The sequence below is a fragment of the Xiphophorus maculatus genome, chromosome 3 (genome assembly GCF_002775205.1).
Source record: "Xiphophorus maculatus strain JP 163 A chromosome 3, X_maculatus-5.0-male, whole genome shotgun sequence".
Classification (NCBI taxonomy): Eukaryota; Metazoa; Chordata; class Actinopteri; order Cyprinodontiformes; family Poeciliidae; genus Xiphophorus; species Xiphophorus maculatus.
In genome coordinates, this window is record NC_036445.1 from 5,154,522 (window position 1) to 5,174,770 (window position 20,249).

Consider the following 20,249-nt stretch of genomic DNA (forward strand, 5'->3'; position numbering starts at 1 on the left):
AATTAATAAAATTTAGAAGGCATAAAATTCTTGTGGTTGTCTGTTTCTCTTACTTTCCCTTCCATGTCAAAGTGAGCTTTCAGCTTGATTAGGAACAGTCAACATTTGAGTGGAAGATGTAACAATCTGATCATCCAACTAGATGGAGACTTTGCTCTATATACCCCATAAAAATATATTCTATTATTTTTTTCTGCCACATAATTTTAACCAGAGAGAGTTCATATTTCTTTTGTACAGTTTTTTCTTTTATTTCATCCTATTAGTAATTTTTTTGATTTTGTAGGAAGTCATCTTAAGCATTTTATTTTTCAATGTTGAAATTATATTAACATGCATATGACAAATAAACCAATCTGAATATGGAATGTAAAAAATCATTACAGATTTGCACAATCAAGCTTTCCAATCATACACAATTTGAGTTGAAGATGAACATTTGAAACATGAGAATTCACTTTAACACTTGATTTGGTATTTAGAGTTTTTAGGATAACACTTTAAGATTAACATTCATTTGTTAAACTCACAAATGTTATCAAGATGTAGTAACTGGTTTCTTGGAGAATGTAAAAGTTCAGGCAAATATATTTCAAAGTGCTTGAAATAGCGCTGTGTGTGAGAGGTTATATTTGAGATTTTCCTGTTCACCACACAAGCTCATCATACCATGACATTCTTAGCTTCAAATAACATTTTATGCATGCAAAGCTCTAGGCAACATAAATCTGACTAAGTGTATTTGTTTCTGTAGAAGCAACACTTTCGTCATCTTTCTCACCGAGTGTCCTTCTAGGTTGACTAAATTAAGAAATGAATTCAAAGCATCAGCCGTGCAGTTCTCAAGCAAGCAGTTGCACACCCGGCATGAAGTGATTCAACAGTGCCCGAAGCTCAAAATGCCATCTTTCAGTACACTCTAGCTCTTCTGAATAGGCTGATAATAAGCTTTTTTTTTTTACTTTATCCTCTACCCTGCAGAACTTTGCTCTTTTTTGCATTAGATAATTAAAGATTGGCATTCATATCTATGTACTGTTTGTTCCCTCATATATCCCCACCTGGATCTCACGCCTGTGTGATTGCTCACAAAGTTTTATATGCCTTGTAACGTCAACTGCACAGGCGTTGACATGCTTCCAAAGCATTTAATAGAGACGGATCCTACACTTGCAAAAAAATGAACTCAGACCATGACATTACAGCAGAAAAAATATTGTTAAGGATTTTGGTGATTAGCCTGTTTACACTATTATCTCAATGCACATGAATGTGTTGCATGTTGCACAAGTTTCTTACAGGAAGGAAACCCAAGGATATGAGAATGTGTTATTTGTTCAGATTAGAAGTGTATTAGCCTTTCTGTGATAAGTGCAGTGGTGTTTATTTACAGTGCAGCTGCTGGAAAGAGTATTCCCCTCATTCAAAGTAAACACTGTAAAAATGCTTGCTGTGCATGATGAAACTAGCAAGTTATCAAGAATGTGACTTCTTACCCAGAATGCATTACGCTATCTCTCTCCATCATCTGCCTTTTTATGTCTTTTCACTCACTAGTATTTACAAGCATACACATTTTGCAAGCTGTGGCCTCTCACTTTTGTCTCTTCGGCTCTGAGAGAGAAACAATAGTCTCCACAACCGAGGCAGGTTTAGACAAGTCACGGTTGCTAGATACACTGAGGTGAGGATTTATGCCTCTTACTTAATTGAACTGTATATGACAGTTGGGTGCTTTTCAAAACACACAGAGGAGACTGCACTTGACACTGCTTAGAATCACTTTGGCACACATTTTTAAAGCTGTCAAAGGTTCAATGTGAAGAAGTATGAAGTTGACAGGATCTGTCTTGTCCTTTTTTGCTGCTGCCTTCTCTCACCTTGGATGCTGACCCACCTCATATTGTTCTTTAGAGGAGCCATAAATGGCAGAAAGTGTCTGTCCTGTGTCTATAAAAGGACATCGGCTCCTGCATGGACACATCACATCGAGGTACAACAGGGGATAGTTACAGAGAGCTTATTCTGTTGTTGTGAAGAGAGACTGAGAGAGCATCTAATGACTTCTCAAATATGTAAATAATGGCTGTTTGGGAGGTGAGTACAGAGACATAAATGATAAATTCACATAAATTTCATTTTCTCTATATATTTGATTTATCTATTGAAATCCAATCCACTATGTATAACTTTCCAACATCTACATGTTGAAGCATTTTGTAACTTGTTTAATTTATCAGCACCTGTCCTATATTCCTGTTACGAAAGAGTCCACAAAAGTAAAGCAGTTTTTGTATTTTTTGTCTAATAGAAGGTTCAGTGCCAATCATGCTGAGCTAGCACATTTCCACAACATGGCAGCTCAAAGTGCTTTATAATGTGAAAACATAAAACACATCATATACAGTAGTCAACAGTTGTAAAAACTAATTACATTCATACACTTAGTCAGATTACACTTTGTCAAGTGCCATTGTCAAAATCCTCAATATATATCAAAAATGTTGGTCAATGTTGCATTTATTAGGGTTCTAAAGCAACTCTAAAGACGTGGATTGTTTGTCTTGATTTAAAGGAACTCAGCGTTTCAGCTGTTTTGCAGTGTGATGGACGTTTGTTCCAGATTTGAGGTGCATAGAGGCTGAATAGAGAAAAGCAATCAGTAATTTCTTCCTGATTTCCTTCATTAGTAGACAACAGACCATGACATGTTCTAAATCAGGTGTGGTTTGCACCTCATTCACTTAACCATACTGCATAGGTTATGTTGTTTGAGCACTAAGTGTTCTGTATTTCTACTAATATTGCGTTTATGATTTTGGGCAGTTAGCAAAACCACCTACAGAAAAGGAGGCTCGGTTTCATCAGCAACTTCAAATTGTAACAAATTTCTGCCATTAAATATGGACTGACTTATGAATGAGGAACTTCCTACGAACAATAATTCTTTAGCGGAGTTTGATATAGTATTAACTGTTATAATAATAACTGTTTTACTAAGAAAGAAGAACAATAACACCAGTAGTCACACTGCAACACACAGTATAGTATTGTATTTAAAACTGTGGACACCTGTTTTGTTCACCAGCTTTTGTGTCATTTTTTTATGATCTTGCTCCTTATGAAACTGTATGCATATGAGCCAGGCCTGGTTTTCATTCATTTCTTAGTCAGGAACATAAGTAGACTCCATTTAGACATTTGCATCAATTAGATACGTAGTTTGTTGCACAACTAAACAGACATGACACTGGAAAAAACTGCAAGGAGAGCAAAAGGTTAAACTTGGTGGCTAATTAGATAAACATAGAAAAAAGAAATCCGGATGAGAATGCCTGAATAGAAAACAAAGTGGGACAAGCACTATCAGTTCTCTGAGCTAAAAAGTAACAATATCTTTGGTGTGTTAAAAAGTGAGAACTGTCACACCACGTTTTTCTGCAAAGTGTGAACTTATTTTGGTTTGCTCAACTTTTTGTGGAGATTTTCAGGTGGGAGGAAAAGAGACACAGATGACAGATGGACCAGGGTCTGTTAGCTGTTTTCTTAAAGAGAACTTGGAAACTTGAAATAGTTCAGGAGCCAACAATTATGCACCTGAAAAAACAGAACAATTTAAAAATCTGTTTCTTTTTAAAATGCCTTTAGTTCTGTCTTCAAACAATTTGAAAGCAGTCATACTTATGCTGAAGATATTCATAACCCCATATCCACTGTACACTTTACATATATATATACTGTATATCTATATATCTATATCTATATATATATATATATATATATAGATATAGAGATATATACAGATATACTGTATATCTATATATAGATCTATATATAGATCTATATATACAGTATATATATCGTTATACTGCGATCGTTTCTGCTTGTGAGCTCTGGTTAGGGGTGGCTGAATAGTAGGTTCATGCACCGCAAGCCTCTGGAGGATCCTCCACCTTGAGGTTCCAGAGGCACAAGTAGCTTCAAGTAACTGTTTGCTGCTTTGTAAGGGCATTTTAACAGCTGCTCTCTTAATCTGATGAATTTGTCTAACAGAAACCTTCCTCATTATGCCTTTATCTGCACAAACCCATCTTTGTTCTGAATCAGCCACAAATCTCTTCACAGTACAATAACGCCTCAGTTTTCGTTAAATATCTAATATTTTCATGCCTTGTCATATGGCACCACACTATCTGATGATTTTCGTCAGAAGAGAGATCCTTTCTCTTTCCCATATTGTTTGAAACCTGTGGCCTGCTTAACAATGTGGAACATCCTTCTTAAGTAGATTTCCTTTAATTGAGCTCACCAGACAAACTAATCAACCCAGCTCTCTGAAATTAGTTATAGTGATTCAAAGAGCCATGACACACAATATCACCTATAAATTTAATGGCACAACAAAAAATGTAATCTTTATGACACTTAAATCCGATTTGCATAATAATTTGGAACACGGTGTATACACTCCTTTTTTGACTGCACATATCTTGATGTATTTTTCAAGAACACACAGTTGTGCATTTTCTTGTCCAAATGAATGCCTCCAAAAATGGCAGATTCCATTTATGTTGTTCTTCTCATAAGTCTGACAGAAATCTCCTAGTTGTTTCTTCTCTACTTGTCCTTAGGTCCACCATACGTTTGCAATTCTGTCTGCTACTTTAATGGGCCTAAACACTCTGCTTCAAAAAGAGCAACATTCACTGTTGGCAATGGAAATTAGATCAATGGGCAAAATGCAGGCCAGACGGTGAGCAAAGCACTGCAGAGGGCCAATGACACAAGCACCATGACTTCACTCTTGAAGTATTTGGCCCCCCTTAACCCCCTTCTTCATCCCATTGCTTGCTTTCTCAACCCTGGTGAGAGGAAACTGTTTAAGGTTTAATGACTGCTGAAAAAGAATGAAGTAAATGTGTTGCAGTATAAGATCTGATACATGACTGCTGGGCACATCATGCCTTAAATTTGTTGGTAATGGACCACATATGTGATTTGTTTTCTCAAGATTTCCAACCTTGGATCCTTCCAGTCCAGCAATTGTAGAAATACTTAGATATCTTATTAATATACTCAAATGTGGATTATATTTAAACTTGACCTAAATGACAAAGAGTCTGCAGAGCCACAACAAGATCCTCTTGGTTTCTGCATGTTTGTCTTTTTGTTTACGTCTGTTTTGTTTTCCTTATAACCCTGGAAGTCAGTATTCCCCCTGAATAGAAAAAGGAGCAGGATAAAAGTGAAATAAGGTCGGTAAAGATTTGTTGTTGATAGATTGGAAGATGTTGACTGGTCTGCGCTGCAAAGCAGGGTAATTCAGCCATGCTATCAGTATTTACCAAAGCACCTGTTCCTTCTTTGTCTCTCCATTTAACATAAGCAGATGGGACTTTGCATTTTATCACTTGTAATGAATTAGGTGGGAGAAGATGAATGGTGTTTTGCATGAGTGCATGATAAAGAGATGCTGGTGTGTGACACTAAGATAAGGGTCTGAAGGATTACAGCTCTCTTTGTGCAAAGTCAAGAAAGTAACTGCAGCAATTCTGAACTTGAACGCCTTCTTAAGACTCAGCTGCTAAGATCTGCTGTTAATGTTAATAAAAATGTTTTTTATATATAGCAATCATCTTTTTTATAGCAATTATCATTTTTAAAGCAGCACAGCAATGTCACCTCACTCTTCACTGTAGGGCTGCTATTTTTGTTCAATCCAACAAAAAAAAAGCTGCTTTTTTTGTTGGATTTAACATGACATTCTTTTTAAGATTCATGAACAATAAAAACTCCCTACATAAGCTTTCATTCATGGCCCAGTTGATTGATACAAAAACTCAAAACACAACAGATTTTGTTTTGCTGAAGGTTTAATAAAACAACAGAACAACAGAAAAGACTGAGGTAGATGTGATCAAATGTTGTCGGCAGTCTGCACTCATGGCAGCATGATTTATGATAACTCTAAAGTGAGCTCAGTGCAACCTCAAAGTCTTCATCTACACAAGTCTGTGCCAGGACATTCAGCTTTCAGCTAAGTGACAGAGAATAAACCTTTTTTGCTCATTAATCTTTACCAGTGCACCAATCAGCTGGAGGTTTTGGTAATCATTAGTGTGCATTTGCTTTCAACATGCAAAAATGTGCTGCTACAACATCCAGTGTGGGTGTCACTCATTTATCAATAACATATTTGGGAATCAGATTTTCTGTTTTTTAGTAAGACAAAATACTGTTCCCCATTTCTGTCTGCCTCTTACTCAGACTTATATTTGTACTACAGATTTGGGGAATACCAAACTTTTTGTGATGTATTCAGAGGTTACAGAGTTTGTACTATCTAGCCCTTCAAAAGGAAATGTTCCAGCAGCACATCTCAAACAGAGAGATGTACTTAGCTGGTGAAAAAAAACTCATCTAAACCCCAACCTTAAAACTGGGTCATCATTTCTAAATCCACCACATTACATGAAAGAGACTGAAATATTTGCTGTACTCCACTCAGCTCTCCTGTTATCTGCTAAAGTCTTGCTCTCTTGCATACATTCACAAAATTAGATAACTTCTTGCATCTCTGTGCCTCCTGTTGATTTCACGTTAAACCCATCAATTATCATGAACATAGCTGTATGTGAGTCCTCTTCACATATTGACAGTTTCCACAAGTTCACCGATTGGGAAATACAAACGTTTTGTGTTTTTGACTGACCCACTGAATGCCTCTAAAGCATTAGAGGTCCTAGTCACTAATGACTAGTCAAAAATCATTGGTCAAGAATTATGAGCCTAGAAAGGCGGATGCCAGTCACCGCCTGCTTCTTTTTTTTGTGAATCTCTAACTTTAACGCACAATCATATTGTGACTGAATTAAAGGGGGGTGAGTGAATCACAATATGACTTCACCTAAGTATGTTTTACTCTTCATGAGGTGTTGAAGACAAAGGTGTTTGATACACCAGTAGTAAATACCAGCTCTTGAGTCTAAATTCATTATCCACATGCCATATTCTGATCTTAACACTTTGTTAAAAAAACTCATTTCCTATATCCATCAAATTGTTTAACCTTATCAGTATATTTTATGCAACCAGTAAGGCTAGGGATCATGGCTATCAAAAGTAATTACACTCGACAGAAAGTCCCCACAAAAAGACTCAAAGTCTGAATGCGTGTTTGCAGCTGCTCACTGTATGTGCTTTCCGTCGCCATGTCACTGCGCCACTTAGTTTGATTGCGTTTTTTGTTTTTTCCCTGTATAGCAACATTTATTTTTGTTTTTATGAATGAGTGTGAATTCATGCATCCCCTTGGAGGTGTTTGGCAACTTGCAGAGCCTGCAGGTGTGTCCATGTCACCCTGTCTTAGTTCTTGTGCAGGACAGTGTCTGTGTGTTTAGACATAATAAGGCTGTTTTCCATTGTAACTGTGTGCTAGTATGTATATGTTCAGCTGTCTTTTTGAGAAGTTCCAGAGACAGCTCTGTTTGGGGTAACAGGAAGAAGCACAGTGTGAATTCATAGTGTCTTGGACATTACTATCAGCCCTACGCGGGTGGACCGGGTCATTGGCCAAAGGAAAATAAAGCTGTTTTTTTTTGTTGTTTTTTTTAGCAAAATACCAGTGTAGAGAAAGAAGACACAATGTTTTTATGACAGGAAATGGCTCTGAAGGATATTTCGAGGTCAACCCTCAATTACACATGAGGTCTTCAATTTGTTCTGTGTTTAATTAGTTTTTAAAAAATCAGTGTTTTGCAGTATTGTCGCTAAAATGTATATTCTTTAACTTATAAAAAAAAATCAGTTTCCAATGTATTAAAGTCCTTTTTTTCTGATATGTATTCCTACAGTATAAATGGTTGTATTTCTCATTTCTACCATGCTCTCAAAAAAACCTCAAGGTTATGAACTAAGCATAAAGTGTGACTCAATGTCGCTGCCAAAGCTTTATGGTCCTCAGCTATGTAGCCACTGTTTACTTGTATCCATAGAGACAAGTCAGAGAAAGGAAAGTTTGACTACTAAACTGGAAATGACTTATGAATTGGTCATCCCAGGTCTCCCCAAATTTAAACAGTGTTATGTTTATTCAGCCAGTTGCTCTTGATTTGTGGTCTGTGGTGGACAAAGCTGAATCCTGTGACTTAGAAAGATATTGATAGATAGAATTGAACCATAGAATTGAACAATTACATGATTTAATTGAACCATTAAATCATGTGATGTACACATCACATGATTTAATGCCACTATCTGAAGTTAAATTAGACCAAAGTTGTCTTGTTGGAATTAACCAGATTATTTCTAAATGCCAGAAAATGTGGTGAGGACATCTTTTAGAGATTTTTTTTTTCAGAAGTTCACTTATCAGTTAGTATCAGAGATAATTGTTTCCTAAACTATATGTATTGGGTCAAACCTTTTGTGTTTCCTTCCATAAGTGTCTTTGTAGTAGTTTTATGGAGTTCTGGTCCATTCCTTCTGACAGAGCTTCTAACAAATCTGACACAGTCTTGTTAGCCTATCTAACCTATCTAACAAATCTGACACAGTCAGATTTGTTAGATAGGCTGCCTTTTCAGATTTACCCACAACTTCTCCATGGGAATGAGATGAGGATTTGTGATAGTTACACTAAAGTACTGACTTTGTTGTCCTTAAGCCACTTTGTAACCACATTGTCTGTATGCTTAGTGTTACCGTGCATTTGGAAGACCAATCATCAGACCAGGACATATCTACAATAATGAAGGTCTTGTACCTGTGTGCATTTTCAAATGGCAATCTGGCTTTTTATGTTTCTTTTGAAATAAAAGCTCATGTGGGTATAGGCAAGTTAGATTGTGAATGATGACAATATCTTATCAGCTTCCGCCAGCATCTTCACAAGATCTTTGGCTTTTGTTCCAGGGTCAACATGAACATTTTGGACCAAAACTTGTCCAAAATGTACAAAACCCGTCTCCTGCCTGAACGGTATTATTGTTGGACATTCCCATCATGTCTGTACTTGCATGTAATTGTTTGAACAGATGAATGCAGTACCTTCAAGCATCTGGAAATTGTTCCCAAGGATGAACCAGACTTTTGCAGTTGCACAGTTACCTTTCTGATATCTTGGCTGATTTCTTTTGACTTTCCAATTGTGTTAAAAAAGAAAGCAGTGTTTCCCACCTGTACCCTTAGAATCAGGCACAGGTGTACCTCCAATTAACTCAAGAATAATTGATACTGATCAAATGTATGTAAACTTATGAATTTTTAAAAAGCTACAAAAATGGTCTAAAAAATATTCTCGCTAGGTTCTGTGGCATTTAGCAAATAGAAATAGTTTTAGTAATTCTAACTAACCTAAAAAACAATAAGTTTAGTTGGATTTAGACAGACAGTGATAAAAAATGTGTATGTCTTTTTAGTCATTGTATCTAAATATCTGGCTTTAAGTATTGTTAAAATGTGGATTTTTCTTGCAGTGAAACAACATTAAGAACAATATTACAGTACATCTACCTGCTGCTCATAACACTCTTAATATTCATGTCAGAGGATGATGAGATGTTTATTTATACTGAAAAAATAAGATTTTTGGTTTAGGCTTGACCCTTATGACCTGGTGCCATGTCTGCCACCATCAGTTATAAGTCTGATTGTGTTATAAATGATTGCTTGCAGCTTTTGCTGCTCTTTCATTGCTGACTTTGCAGTCTGTGAAATCTTTCACTGCTTTCTTATTGCCCTGCCAGGTTGTGTTGATTCAGCAACATTGAGAAAATGTCTAGGAAGCATAAGGAGCAATTTTCTGTCCATAAGTATATAAAATAAGTGATGATCTCTCACTGGACTCTAAAGAACGATCAAACTATGATATCAAGTAGTATTGTATCAACTATTACATGAATGTCAATTCTAAACGGTTGTGTTTTCAGGTGCATAATGTATATTATATTTCCAAAAAGCTAAACACAAAAAAAATATAATTTTTTCTTAAAAAGAATACAAAACAGCATCCCATTGGCTGATGTGTTTAAAAAGTACTTGACCTGGTGATTACTGATCAGAACTGCTTAATGGCTGATTCCCGTCTCTGTCAAGTTGAACGGATCATTGCTTTAAGAATGGTATAAAAACCATAATGCGAAAATAAAAGTAGCTTTTATGGCAAATATTATTATCCTCTCATAAGCCATTAACAGCAAGGTCAAAGCATTTTCCAACTCTTATGTCTTCAGATTCTTGTGGTCTTAAAAACCCACAGCAGTTCGTCAAAGGCACGTGCCTCAAATCCAAGAATGTGTAAATAGAGGGAGTTTTCCAAATTGGCCCCTGATATTTTTGTGGGATCAGACAGTTTAGAGAACTCAGCTTTATAAGTTGGAACAATTGACCTAATGATATAGTCACTGAGTTTGCCTGGCAGTAAAGCAAAAGCAGTTAGAAAGAAGAAAAATATATTTTCCTGTTTTGTCACTGAAGGTATTGCATCAGAATGGGGGTGGTCTTATGAGCACAACATCCTCTCTGGGCGCTTACAAACTAGTTACTAAATCAGCCAACATGCCAGTGGAAGTATTCTGACCTCACTTAGCATACTTTTCACTCGACTCTCATCTGAGACTGTTTCTTGTGTGGGCCTTCCTTAAAATGTTCTTTCAGGTTTACTGTTTTGTTTTAAAAGAATACTCTTGAGTAAAATACAACATGGTGTAAAAAGGGAAATGGTGCTCTAGTTAAAAGGGATGGCTTCAAATATCAAAAGGATTCCCTCACCCTTGGAAGAAAAGGCTAGGATGACAATGAGAATGTGAAGATAAAATGAAAGTGACAACAAGTCACTTAGAAGGAATGGGTTAATTTGAATGACTGATTTGGATGAGTCAAAGAGAACTGACAAATAATCTCAGACTGAGAAATAGTTTTATGAGCTTATTGTTTTCTGACATTTGTACTGTGAAGATTAGCTTTTTGCCAGTTTTTTTCTGGCATTTGAACAATTTTTAGGAAATTCCAGCACAGAAAAAGGAGGGGAAAAAAGGACACTCTTCCGTAGATTTTGAAAGCAGTGACACTCCACTGGCACACAGGAGTTAACTGCATAGTTTTGTCAATGCAAACCAGATGTCAAGCACTAATGTATGGCAGTATTTTTTTTCCAAAAGAAAGACAAATGTAGGCTAAAAATGTCCTCCAGTCATGATGATATAGAAATAAATACAGTCATTTCAGTTTCAAACTTCCTCTCAGGGTGGTTGGGTCAGTACTGCAATGGTTTGCAGTAATTGCAATGTTATTGTTTGGCAAAGTATTGTGGAACAAGCTTTGGGAAAGAAAAAGATGACATGAGCCAGTCAGTCACATTTTCTAGTTGAACTACAGTGCTCTGAAAAAGCATTTTCCCCCATTACAACTTACCTCTGTTTTTTTCTCCACATCAAAATAACTTAATCCTATACCAACATATGTTGAGTAATTGCAAAAAGCAGTTTTCACATGATTACTTCATTTAAGGGAAGAAAAAGCTACCCAAACCACCTTGGCTGTATGTAAAAAGCAATTGCTCCTTTAGCCTAATAACTGGTTATCCCTTCCTGGCAATGAGTCTTTTACATCACTGGAGGAATTCTGGTCCAGTCTGTCTGACCATGTTGTGTTAATGTAGTAAAGGCAATCTTTTATGGAGCATGAACTTTAAAGTTGTCCCACAGCATCGCAATTGCATTTAAGTCAGCGTTTTAATTTGGCCACTTCAAAACTTCTGTTTTTTGAGCCATTAAGACATGAATTTACTGGTATGCTTCAAGTTAGCTTTCCCCACTGCATAAGCGAACTGCACTTAAACTAAAGGCCACAAGCTGAGGCTGGACATTTTCCGTCAAGATTTTATAATAGAGAGTTCAGAGTTCATGGTTCCATTGATTGTTGCAAGTTGTTGAGGACTCCAGTGCCTTAGATGGATAAACCTTTGGCACACTATTGGAACAAATTTGATTATGCCTCTCCTGGGGTTGTTCACCTCTGTTCCAAGCCTTGGAGACTGATTTCCCAATGTTCTTGACTTTTTATATATAATATATTACTTTTATCCTACTTCATGTTGTCAGACAAGTTCTTTTCAAGTCGTTTCCTGATACTATTGGTCAGGTAGTTGTTAATTTATGACTTAACAAGGGGGTTGAATATATTTTCATGCAGAACTAGGTGTGTTTGGGTAACTTTTTCTGATCGTACTTACTCTGCTTATTTTGTCCAATATTGAAATTGGTCAGATGATCTGAAACATTTAATAATGTCACAAAAGCCAAGCAAGAAATTTGCAAGGGGATAAATATGTTTTCAGAGCACTGCATGCTGGAGTGAGCATTGCACATGCTGTTATTTTCTTTAGCAGATCCTTGAGTCTAAACTTGCCAAACAGCTGTCGCAGTATGACAAATTTGTGTTTTAACTTTAGCTAAATAAATGTCAGCACTTTATCTACCAGACCTTTGTTTATCTTTTGCTGAACTAGTTCTTTTGATAAATGAGGTTATAATATTTTAGACCACAAATAGCTTTTCTCTAACCCCATAGTGGGCACTGTACAATACAGTACAGGCTAATATCAAGCCATATCTCCTCAGTAGCATAGTTATTAAATGTTGCCAAAGTGGGAATAAATTACAAAGAGCAAAGTGACATTTTCTGCTACAGGTAGTCATTTTCTTCCCTTTTGTTTATGGTGCTGGCTTTGACTTGAACCTTTTGTCACCTCCCACTCAACACCAGGCTGTGTTTAAGAGCTCAGGGACAATAACAGGTTTGTGTTCCAGTGTCTGGTCCTGCAGCACGTACCTTGTCGTCAAGTCTGACCCAGCTCACGCTGTGGAGCAGTCTCAGGTGTGCCTGGATTAACCTCAGTCCGCTTATTCTCAGTCACTAATGTTCTTACAAACCTTTATCATCCTGGTAATGTGCTGTTGGCAAACCTGGTTATTATTTATCCAAGAAGGAGAAAGAACAATTATGACAAGATTCATAGTTAATTCCAATATTTACCAGTCCTATTTTAACAGTGGCTCAGTTCCAAACTCATAGTATAAACTTGGAGGACTGTAGATTGCTTAAAATCTTTAGGTTAGCACTCCTGTTAAAAATGTGTTTTAACATAAATAAATCTCTTAATGCAGAAAGATCTCTCAAATCTATTTAGGTTTAAAAAAATCCAACTTTTAATGGCAGTACATTAATTTATTCTGAGGAGGAAATAAAAAACAAAATCACTTGATTTGTGAGTGAATAAGAAATTCTAATCAGTTCTTCATATTTTCTTGTTTTAATAGGATATGACATGACACAGGAAGAACGAACATTTTGTTGTACTCTACAGAACCTGAAATTGTGTGCCTTGGTCAGATGAGACCAAGATGTATTTTGCGACAATAACTTCCAAGTACACAAACGGCATTCAGGTTGATTCAGTTTTTATTCTTTGTATTTCCAGAACCAGCCATCAGGAGTCTGTTTAAACAAGATTGTGTGTTTATAAAATGAGTCTGTATGTAGATCCCCTTCATGAGCAATTTCCTCTCTTCCTGTGGTAAGATTCATTGCCTCAGTGTGTCCTTTTGATTATTTCTCTACATTTATCTGATCTAGTGAAAGCCAAAACACAAAACATCGAAGTAATTAGATAATTTGTTAAAAAAAACACACCCCCACACACATTCTCTGGGTCCAGCTCTGTTTTGTGTTACAGTGACCTGGAAAATCCTAATGTTTTTATGTTATTTTTTTTATAAACCAATTAGACAACAATTAGTTGCTGTGGTTAGTTTTGTGTGACTCTTAAGTATATCATGTGCTTAAAAACATAAAACGAATCCCTCTGATGCTGTGTTGTAATTTTCTTTTTCTGAGCCATTTGGGAGTATTTGTCATACACTTCAGCTTTTGTCTTTAGTCAGTAAAATAAAATTCTTTCAAAGTCATGAGGTGGAAAATCTATTTGACTGCATCTCTATCAGGGGGCTTTCATGTGTCTGAGGCTTTAGTTTACCTCATTTTGAAGCAAGGAATGATGCTTTATCTGTTAAAAAATGTTCAGAAAACTGAATGGATACAATGTGATGATGTCTTGTCCCAAAGATGTTTTTTCTCTTAAGGGTAGTATTATGTAAAATAAAAATTTTTTAGCTTTATGTCATGATAAAAGTTATTCCCTCATCAAAAACATACCTAAAGTGTTGTGTCTATTCTTTCATGCAGAATCCACGAATCTCCCCACTCAGCTCCTTCAGACTAGCAGCAGCAATTAACAAACACCTGTTAGAAATGGGTGCCTGCTGAGATTATCGTACACATTACTTCTCAGTCCAATACTACTAAGACCAGATCTAAACAGAAAAATGGAATGCCATTGTTGTGATGACGTGCTGAAGGAGGAGTGTTGGGAAGAATAGGAGTTTCTTAAAGAAAGAGTCCAGATTCAATGTGTCAAATTATGAATCAAGTTTTTCTTATGTTTGATATATGCAGTATTTCTATAACAACTGAAGGTAACAGTTACTTAATTATTCTACAAAATGGCACTATGTGCCTGGAAAATACATAATACTGCCCCTCTGAGATTTCAGTTTTTATTAGATATTGATCCTTGACCGTAACTTTTTCTGGATTAATTTGGAAAAAAAAAAAACACTTGAGTATTTGAAGGCATACTGTTGCAACACACTTCTTCCACTGGTGTCTGAGTCGATTTGTTGCCAGAAGATCCGTCCAGACAAAAGCGATCAAGTGCCCTTTTTAGCTGCTACTTTGGAAGTACATTAAATGTTACTGAGCACAGTAAAATCCACACATGCTGAAGTATCCACTTTAACTAAATAGCCCCTCAGTCATAATAGGCCTATAAAACGCAAACCTAACAATTTCAGCATTTAATCTTGTGCCTATCCACTCTGGTTGGCTTTATAAAACACCAAACTACTTTATTACAAACGTTTTTGCTGAACTTGGCTATTTGAAATCACATATCAGACAGAGACGTCTGGATCAGTGGGCAGATTAATGGTTGTATGTCAATGTCTACAGGTTCGATAGCTATATTTCAAGAGATCACTCCCAACTCAGAGTAAAATCATTACCAGTCAGCTTAATATAGAAGGTAAAATTCTACTTTTCAGTACTGTAGCTACATATTAGACCTTAAAATAACCTTAAAATAAATCCAGATGGTTGAAAAAAACATCCATCATCAGACTGTTTTATAATAAAAAGGTAATTTATAATAAACCACTTAGTTTCCCAAATGTCATATATAAATAATGAATGTGAATTTCTGTCATTGAATATATTAATCTTCATGACAGGCTGAATTGAAATGTAGAAAAAGTTTGAAAGTAATATTTATGGCGACCTCCTTGCTGGATGTTTGTATAATTGAGTTAATTGTGAATGACGTCATCATGGGACAAGAAGTAACTCATCACCGCAGGAGTATTTCTGTTTTCATCAGGATGGTTAGGCAGAAAAGTTGTGCACATGTAACAGAGCAGAGCAGCTACTATCACACTGAGACATAAGCTGGCTGAGGTAGGATGAGCTCTCTCTCTGACTATGCTCATATGGATGGATGTCAACTTTGTCTAGCCTTATTTTTCCACTAGTGGATGGCAGAAAAATGGGAAGCTGGGAGTCTTATTTCTATCAAGCTCCTAAGGCTTTTCATTTAGAATTAGGCAGCTAGTAAGCAAAGTTTGAGCTGGGGATTTCTGGCCTGTGGGAAAAAACTGAACTTGGTGCAAGCTAACTCACCAGTAGCCGTCCATGACTGTTTCTCAGGGACAGCTTTGATGTTGGTTTGGATGCATCAGTCTGTTCTGTGGTGTCTCACAGTTATCCCTGAATATGACCTTTTTCTGCCAATCAGGGAGTATTGTGATGGCTAGCAGAATGCAGCCTTCACATTCTTGCCTTATCTCATATCCACATATGTAACAACAACCTAAGAATCCAGCAAGCTGTTTGTAAGTGATATTTGTGCAAGATCACATATGACTAAATAGGCTTTTTTTTTTCTTTTGTGCTTAGACTAAAATGTTTGCATTGATAAAAATTAATTGTAAATAAGTTAGTTGCTTGTCAAATGCCACTTTATTAGGAAATGATGTTTTTCTTTAATTAAAAAACTGGAAACTTTTAAGCATAAGTACCTTGTGTTACATTGATTTAAATCTGGCATAATATGAATATGATATGAATGCAATGATAAAATCTATAATTTGAAATTAAACACTAAAGTAATTGTGGAACATGTTACACTTTTTCAATGACCAATATTTTGATGTACAAATGCACATAAAATAATGCAAATGAAGTTTACATTACTGACTGTAATCTCTTCTCCATCTTTTAATGGTGGCTCCACTCTGCACGATAGGCTAAAAAAATTGTTTGTCTTTCATTCATCATTGTTTATATTTTGTAATTTTCTGATTTTTTCATTTTTTATTGTTGTATTGCTCAGCACTACATAAAACACCTTTTTAACAATGCCAACATAATGTCAAGATGTGAAACAGTTTAGGAGTAATTTAACCCTGACCAGAAACACCTTACCAGACACATTTGTGTTTATTATTCATGCTTCTACATTTTTGTCCTACTGCCACTTAAATACAATAACTGCAGTTCTCTATGAGATTATGAAAAGTTACATTAGTTGTCATCTGTTATAGTAAACAGCTCTGACTGGTACTAATCATATTGCATGTTACGTTGATTCTGTAACATCTTGAATATCTATGTCTGAATAGTTATTTATTTGTGATACATAATTTGCTTTGTGATGTCATTTCAGGAAAAAGTAGGAATTTTTCCTAAAAAGGTAAAAAAATATATATTTGAGGCCCTTTAAAGGTACTAAGCTCATCTGCAATACTAACACAGACTGACTGTAATAAGGCATACCATTGTATAATCTTAGGAAGGTTGAAAAATACCAAAAATAGCTCAGGACAATAAACGTGACTCTTTGTTCTGTGTTGGTACAATAATGATTTCCTTCAAAAAGCCCACAAATTTCCCAGGGGCCTAAAATCAGTCATAGCTCTGGTATTTTGGAGGCTTATTAGTAAGGTTCTTAGTCTGTGAGCACTGGAAATAAAGGAGATGGACCTCTGCTGGGAACAACCAGAGTAGAGACTGTAAACAGTGCTGTGAGAAACACAGCCTCACGTCTGGAAGCTCTTCTGTCTTCTCTTTTGGGTCAGCAACATGTGCATGCACTCACATCTTTGTCCGTCACCCCTGGGGTTAGTGGGTTGACGTCATGCCCCTCTCTGTGAGACCGTGTCATCAGAAGTTTATTACAGGCCTTAGTTTGGCTTGTCAAACTCTGATACTGGAAGCAAATCTGCAGATGAAAGATGAGAAGATCTGCCAGGAAAAACAAGCATTTACTCTTCTTTATGGGGTAGTGTGTGTTTTTTAGGCTTTCTAGGCTTTTCCCCAGTTCTTCAGTCTTAAATGGTGTACCAAATCACAATATCTCCCTCTGATCTTTTTTTAATTTTTTTCTGAGAACACAAAGTATGATGGGAAACAGTAATTTTGTGTCCTATAGGTATTTGCTCCTTGCTGATTTCTACCGTTTTTACATATTTTTGTGACCTTTAAATGGTTTTGATCATCAAGCAAATTTTTAAATCAAAGACAATACAATACAAGTGGTTTTGGAGTGATAATTAGATTTTTTTTGTTCAGGATAAAAATCTTTCACATTAGGCTGGTCTTATGCAATCACCTAACTCTCGAAAGTAGTTGTACCACCAACTGCTAGCAAATAATTGCAATGGTGAAAAGTAGTTGTTTACGTTACTCTTGAAATCCCCAGCCACGTTTTCACCCTACAGAGCACCCGTCCCCCACACAGCTCCACCAGTCTAGTGGCAGCAACAACAAGCAAACGTGATGGAAATGCATGTCTGTTGAGCTCTGAAGAACAGTTTGCATCAATGGATGTCAGGAAGAAGCATTGTTGTGATAATATGATAAAGGGAGAGTGTTGGAGAAGATTGGAGGTTCTTAAAGAGTCATAGACCAATTTCAAGGAATCAGATATGGCTATGACGCAAAGTCAAGTTAAGTTTGATACATACAACATTTTCATAACTGATAGTGACAATGTTACTTGATTGTGCTATAAAATGCGACTATGTGCCAATACATAATAACCCATCATTACCAAAATACAGTAGAATTGACATTATTCATCAGGATTTTTTACAAAGTTAATTCTTTTCACAAATCTTTCAGTACTGAAGCATTCCCACAGGATGACATACCACCAAGCTATTTGACTGCCAGTACTGTGTTTTCTTTTACTGAAATGCTGTTTTATGTTTGATATGATGTAACAGACAGAAGTCGGAACATGATTTGTTGCACATGACTTAATTCATGTTATGAAACATCTTCTTTTTAGCTGGTTTCTTAGTTCTACAGGTGGTAGTCAGACAGTAGTCAGACATGAGTACTGCTTGTCCAATTAAATTACAAACATGTGGTTAATCACAGTTAATTCAGGATTTAACAAGGAGCAGGGGAGCATTGTATTTTCATATATGAACACAGTATTTTGAGTAATGGTTCAATAAATTCTATTATCTTTTGAAAACTGTTTTACTCTGGCAATTTTTGTCAGAATCAGACTGCTTTGATTGTTATTGTACGGAAGCACAACAAAAAATTTCAGTACAGCCTATTCAATTCTAATACTAAAATCAGTTTTATGATCTGATAGGTGTGGCCAAAAAGCAAACACAGAATACATTTGTAAGACGAAGAATTATTCTTCACAGTACTGCATTTCAAGTAGCATGTGCTAGGATGTAAAATTGTCTCTACTTAACAATTTCTGAACTCACTCTTGCAGCATTTCTGGCGCGCTGATACGTAAAATTATACATGCACATTTAGAGGGCAATAAATATTTTAGCAGTGCAATTTGGTTTGGAAATTAGTGTTGCTTTTGTGTCGTTGTGAGTCATGCCTCATCTCGTTCGCTCACCCGGCAGGCGCAGACAGCACATTCTGTACCTTTTTTTACCTGGCACTGCTGGTTACAACATGATCCGAGTTCTCCTTTTTAGGTATATACCTTGTTGATCTAATCTCTTCGTAATCTTGATGTGGGCTTATGGTTGCAACATTGCTGGAATTTAGGGATGGATGGACTTGTGAAATTCAGCGAATGTTGAACACATGCAGACAAGTTCATTGCCTTAATGTTACATTTCACAGACCAACCACAGCTGCTTTCAGATATTTAGCCATAACCTCCAGATGGATATTGTAACATGAGTGATTTGATATTTGTGATGTATTTAGCCAAGTCTCTGAGTACACTTAGAGATGTTGCTGTAGTAATGTGAGCTACGGTGCTATAAACACTGGGCTGCAGGGCTGTCGTGAGTTTAGACTTCATAATTAATGTTTTAAGGTCACTGAAAGGGGTGAAAGTGCCTTGGGGAAAGATGTGTCATTCTACAGCAAAAAGCCTGTCAAAGGGCTTCATGTAGGGGCTGAGAGCAGGTAAACTCTGTTGGATCGTGACTCTCTCACCCCAACTCATTAGGATCCTTTGTCTTGCAGAAGGCCCATACAGAAACTTGATTCTCTGTTTGATGATGAATTGTGTGTAATTTGTCTCGTTTTGTTCTTTTTTCTTTTCTCCTATGTCACTGTGTGTTTTTCTGTGGGAGTATGTTTACATGCCCCTCATGTGCTTTTGTGTGTGTATTACACTTGAGTGTGTAAGATGGGCAGCACGAGTCTGGTTTGAAGTTTGATTGATTGCTATATCAGTGTTGATTATTATTCCTGGGTGGTGGGAATGGATATCCAGCCGTGTGCTCTGCCAGAGGACCGGATCACTTATCACCGGGCTGCCCTCCAGCCATGTCGTAACGCTTAGGCAACCTGATATTGTTGCCGTAATACTCTCATAATGTTATTCTGTGACTTTGTTGTGTGCGCAGTCATGGTCAGGGGGCCAACAAGGATGGTAGATCATGCACCCCCTAAATCTATGGGAATTATGTAGCTTTACCTTTATTCTGAAAAGGAGCTATTTGTTCAGGGATCTTGGTATTTATATTAGGGCTATAACTAATCAAGTACTCTACTGAATCAAGTAGTCACGTTTATGTGTGCTTCCCTACAGGCATAGGTATGTAAAACCACATGAAGTATTGAGCTAGAGATTTTTA

The 20,249-nt window shown here is 36.5% G+C and overlaps 1 protein-coding gene across 3 annotated transcripts in view; it reads left to right on the forward strand.

Moving 5' to 3' along the window:
• Positions 1-20,249, forward strand: part of fhl3 (four and a half LIM domains 3) — a 33,279-nt gene that overhangs the window by 5,566 nt on the left and 7,464 nt on the right. The window lies entirely within an intron of this gene.